Raw genomic sequence first — 5,585 nt, 5'->3', positions numbered from 1 at the left:
CCTAACTCTGGGAAATGAACACGGGGTAGTGGAAGGGGAGGTGGTGGTGACTGGTGACAGGCACTGAGGGGTCACTTGACGGGATGAGCACTGGGTGATATGCTATATGTTGACAAATTAAACTCCATTAAAAATTAAAAATATATATATACAAAAAATTTTAATTAATTAATTAATTAATTTATTTATTTATGAGAGGGAGAGAAAGCGAGTGAGAGCATACAAGCAGGGGTAGCAGCAGAGGGAGAGGGAGAAGCAGGCTCCCCACTGAGCATGAAGGCCCATGTGAGGCTCCATCTCAGGACTCTGGGATCAGACCTGAGTGGAAGGCAGCCGCTTGACTGGCTGAGCCTCCCACTTACCCCAAATTCAGACCTTTTCAAAGAGGATATGGGTACCACAGGAATACACTGTCAGATGCTGGTGGGCACAGGCCAAGGTTTACATAGAAGGGTGGGGAGAGTGTGGCCTGAGTGTGTGACTATAGTTGGTCATTGAGGTCAGTTGAGCTGAGTGCTCCTGGCCCTTCCCTACACCAGCCCACTGGCTCTCAAGCTAATTGACCAAGGAAGGACTGAAGCCTCAGCCTTCCTGGGGTTAGCACACTATTATGTCGCTGTCGCGCCCTCTATTGGCAAAGCCTCACATTGACAGCCAGCAGAGAAGAGATTTGCAGAGGAGTGGCATTTCTGGATAAATGGTCTCTAAAAGCAGAAGAGGCACTGAGGGGGGCACTTGATGGAATGAGCACTGGGTGTTATGCTCTATGTTGGCAATTTGAACTCCAATAAAAAGAAATTTTGTAAAAAGAAATACAAGGCTAGAGAAATGAATTAAATGAAAATACAAATAAACAAAACCAGCATGCAAAAATTTGGGACAAATGACAAATTTATTTAATTGGGGAAATGAGGGTGAGTGAGAGACGGAAGGAGGAACTATCTAGATCTAAATTTTTTTAAAAAAAATTAAAAGAAATAACCCCAAAACATGTAGACTTTAGATCTTGATTTTAAAAAGCAGCATGTTTTATTTATTTAGGCAAGTTTAGTAAGGACTCAGTACTAGATGGTAACCAGGAATCATTTAAATTTTTTAGGTGGGATAATGGCATTGTTGTTCTGTTTTAAAATGTTCATAATTGGGCAGCCCTGGTGGCTCATCAGTTTAGTGCCGCCTCGGCTCAGGGCGTAATCCTGGAGACCCGGGATCGAGTCCCACGTTGGGCTCCCTGCATGGAGCCTGCTTCTCTCTCTGCTCCTCTCTGTCTCTGTGTCCCTCACAAATAAATAAATAAAATCTTTAAAAAAATAAAGCAGAAGGGGACTCCACCTCTAAAGATTTGAGGGAATAAAGGGAAAGGAGAGAAAATGTGTGAAAATATCAGTGAGGGTGACAAAATATGAGAGACACCTAACTCTGGGAAATGAACAAGGGGTAAAAAAAAAAAAAAGAACAAGGGGTAGTGGAAAAGGAGGTGGGTGGCGGGTTGGGGTGACTGGGAGATGGGCACTGAGGGGGGCACTTGGGATGAGCACTGGGTGTTATGGTAAATGTTGGCAAATTGAACTCCAATAAAAAATAAATAAATAAAAGGTTTGAAGGCTGGAGCTGATGTGGTTGGTGTAAAATGATCGTCGCTAAACATGGGCAACTAGTTTGTCTGCCAAGGGGTGGGGAGTAAGACTGGAGTGATTGCATATGAGCACCTGACCATTATTTATTCTTTAAAGGCATTATGTCAGATGCTTCATATATATCGCCTCTACTCCTCATAAAAACCCTGAGAGATGAGTATCATTAGCTACACTTTACAGATGTAAAGTAAGGCTCAGAGATGTTAAGTAACTTATTCAAGACAGTAGATGAGTAACGGAGTCAGAATGAAAATCCCTGCTTCCAGGGCCAAAATTCTTGCTGGAGCAGCATATGTTAGATGTCATCTAAATGAGTGTGATTGTTTCATAGGCTTCACCATGTGGACGTCTCCAGAGCAGAACCAAAGCTGGGTTTTTGAATTTCTTCTGCTTGGCTTCTCCAGTGACCCCTCATCCGACAGAGTCCTCTTCATTGCCTTCCTTCTCCTTTACCTGAGCTCAGTCCTCAGCAATGCACTCATCATCATCCTGATCTTCCTGGACATGCAGCTCCACATGCCTATGTGCTTCTTCCTCTGCATCCTCTCCCTGCTAGATATGAGCTGTGACACCACCACCATGCCCCAGATGTTGATGAATCTCCTTGCTCACTCTCAGACCATCTCCTTTGCTGGCTGTCAGCTGCAGGTGTATGTGTTTGGTGCCCTGGCCCTAACTCACTGTATTTTTTTCATAGTCATGGCTTATGACTGATGTGTGGCCATCTGCCACCCACTGCATTATACTGTCATCCTCAGCTGGGACCTCTGCACACAGCTGACAACTGGGACCTGGGCTTGTGGTTTCTTCTTCTCTCTGATCCATACTTTCCTCACCATGAGGCTGCCATACTGTGGGCCCAAAAGAGTCAACCACTACTTCTGGGAAGGCCCCTCAGTATGAAGATTAGCTTGCATGGATACCCACCTCATTGAGAGGATAGATCTGGTCGTCAGTGTCTTCCTGCTTGTTGCTCCACTCTCCCTCATTCTGGCCTCCTACATCCATACTGGCCGGACCATTCTCAAGATCAAGTCCATGAAGGGCCACTGCAAGGCTTTCTCCACCTGCACTTTCCACCTAACTGCGGTCACACTCTTCCAGCCATGTACATCTACATGAGGCCCAACTCCAGCTATTCCCCTGAGTGAGACAATCAGATATCACTCTTTTGTAGTGTCTTCACTGCCTTCCTCAACCCTGTGGTCTACAGTCTGAGGAACCAGGACATCAAGGCAGCTTTTCTTTTTTTTTTGTAAATTTATTTTTTATTGGTGTTCAATTTGCCAACATATAGAACAACACCCAGTGCTCATCCCGTCAAGCTCCCCCCTCAGTGCCCGTCACCCAGTCATCCCCACCCCCCGCCCACTTCCCCTTCTACCACCCCTAGTTCATTTCCCAGAGTTAGGAGTCTTTCATGTTTTGTCTCCCTTTCTGATATTTCTCACTCATTTTTTCTCCTTTACCCTTTATTCCCTTTCACTAATTTTTATATTCCCCAAATGAATGAGAACATATAATGTTTGTCCTTCTCCAATTGACTTATTTCACTCAGCATAGTACCCTCCAGTTCAAGGCAGCTTTTCTTAAAGTGATGGGGTGGGGTAGGGTGGCCTGGTGAATTGGGAGATAGGAGAGGCCTGAAGTAGAATGTCCAATGCTAAGGAAAAGGGCAACACTTATAATGTACGCAGACAACATTGTGCATTGGAACCAATATGGCACCTGATCAGTGAAGCAAACATGGTACATGAAATCAACATGGATGTCTTGATGAGCTTGCTACATGTGGTGCAGTGTTAAAAAAACTCCATAATCTTAGTGGCTTACAACAGCAGAAGTTCATTTATTGCTTATTTTCTAGATCAATTATAGGTGCACTGTGGCCTTCTGCTGTTGGATTCTTGGATCCAATCTGAAAAAAGGAGGCTTTATCTGGAATAGCTCAGTCTTATGACAGAGAGAAAGACACATGATGACAAAGCTTCTGCTCAGAAGCAACACACATCTCTTTGCTGATATCCTACTGGCCAAAGCAAGTCATATATGTGGTAAAGCCCAAGAGCAAAAGGGCAAGGAGTATTTTCTTCCAACAGAAAAGTAACACATGTCACATGGCAATGGGTGTGGATATATATAGTTCTTCTACAATCAAAGGGGCAATAATGGAGATGATAATATAATCAAAATCACCATAATGGCACTGGGATGAATAGAATACATGTAGCTAACATGGAACATGGTAATTGTAAGTGACATGGTACATGGACATAGAAGAAGGCCAAGATGGTGGCAGCAATCAAAGTGGTACATGTGGGACACCTGGGTGGCTCAGTGGTTGGGCGTCTGCCTTCGGCTCAGGTCGTGATCCTGGGGTGCCAGGATCGGGTCCCACATCGGGCTCCCTGCATGGAGCCTGCTCCTCCCTCTGTCTGTCTCTGCCTCTCTCTCTGTGTGTCTATCATGAATAAATAAAGAAAATCTTTTTTAAAAAGTGGTACATGTAAACAATAAATATCTTTAGCCAATGTTGAAAATTAAGCCAATGGTATATGGAACCAAGGCAGCCCACAGATCTGACTTGGTGCATGGAAACAATGTGGTTCATGGAGCTAATGTGGTATATTCTGCATTGTGCGTGGAAGGACACAAAATCTAAGTGACCTGGGTTCTAGTCCCAACCTTGTAACTTGTTTTTTTTTTTTTTTTTTGTAACTTGTTTTATGACTTTGGGCAATTCACTTTCTTTCTCTGGATCTTACTTTACTCATCTAAAAAATGAGCACTTTAAATGTAATGGTTTCCAAGACCTCTTTATCTCTAAGATTCTATGCTGCAGAGGGTGGAATAAATGAAACTCAAATGCAATAAAGTTCTGAATCCTTTGTGAACCATAAAATGAGTAGGGGAGAACGGAAGAATAAAAGTCAATGCATGTGTGTTGCGCTTTGTAAACCACAATGTGCAGCACACACAGCAGTGACTCTCATTCTTTTAAGGAATCTAAATGACATATGAAGCTAAGAATCCTGGCATGGGGCCTTAGAGTTAGCATGAGCATCCAGCTTCCTTTATGGCCTCATTGGAGTCCCAAAGACCTCAGAGATGCATTGATTCAGTTCCAGTATTTCTTGAGCACCCATAATGGCCCAGCCAGTATCAGGACGTGGGGAAAACAAGACATATATGTGGAGACATTTACAGTCATGAAATTACAAGGCCAGGGGAGGGAGGCAAGAAGGCTGAAGAGCAGGGTCCCCAAATCACCTGTCCCCACCAAATTACCTAGATAACCTTCAAATCATCCTGAAAATCTACGAATTCGGCCTGAGATTTAAAGAGAGAACAGCTGAAACGCTACAGTGAGAAGAGTTCATGCTTCTATCAAGGGAGGAAGACGTGGGGGAGGGGCCCCGCGTGGAGCCGGGCTGAGGCGGGGGCGAGTGTCCCCAGGGCAGGAGAGCCCCGTCCCAGAGGAGCAGGAGCTGCACCAACCTTCCCAGGCGGAAAGTGGCTCGCAGGGAGTTGCAGCAGGACCCAGGAGGGCGGGGATGCCCTCGGGCTCCCTGGGACACTAACAGACACCTGCGCCCCGGGAGATGCGCCAAGCTCCCTAAGGGCTGCAGCGCGCACAGTGGGACCCGGAGCAGCTCTGAGGGGCTCGGGCGGCGGCTCCGAGGAGGGGGCTGCGGGGTGGGAGTGCGAATCCAACAGCGCAGGCCCCGGAGCACAGGGCGCTGGGACACAGCCCAGGATCCGGCCTCCCCCGGGACAGGCAGAGGCCAGGAGCGCCCAGGACAGCAAGGACGCTCCTGCCCCGAGCTGAGCAGATCAGCAGCACCGCCCCGGAGCATCCAGGCCCTGCAGACCGAGAGCCCCGGAGTTACTGCGGGAGCTGACTCCAGGGCTGCAGAGCTGGCCCCACCACTGGGGTTGTTCCCCCTG

General features: G+C 46.6%; 1 pseudogene; it reads left to right on the top strand.

Moving 5' to 3' along the window:
• The first annotated feature begins 1,976 nt into the window (after window positions 1–1,976).
• LOC112908224 (olfactory receptor 2A12-like) lies at window positions 1,977–3,261 on the top strand (annotated as a pseudogene).
• Window positions 3,262–5,585: the final 2,324 nt, after the last annotated feature.

This window comes from Vulpes vulpes, chromosome 10 (assembly GCF_048418805.1).
Source record: "Vulpes vulpes isolate BD-2025 chromosome 10, VulVul3, whole genome shotgun sequence".
Taxonomy (NCBI): Eukaryota; Metazoa; Chordata; class Mammalia; order Carnivora; family Canidae; genus Vulpes; species Vulpes vulpes.
Note: the sequence above shows the minus strand (reverse complement) of the source record. Positions and strands in the feature narration are given on the sequence as shown.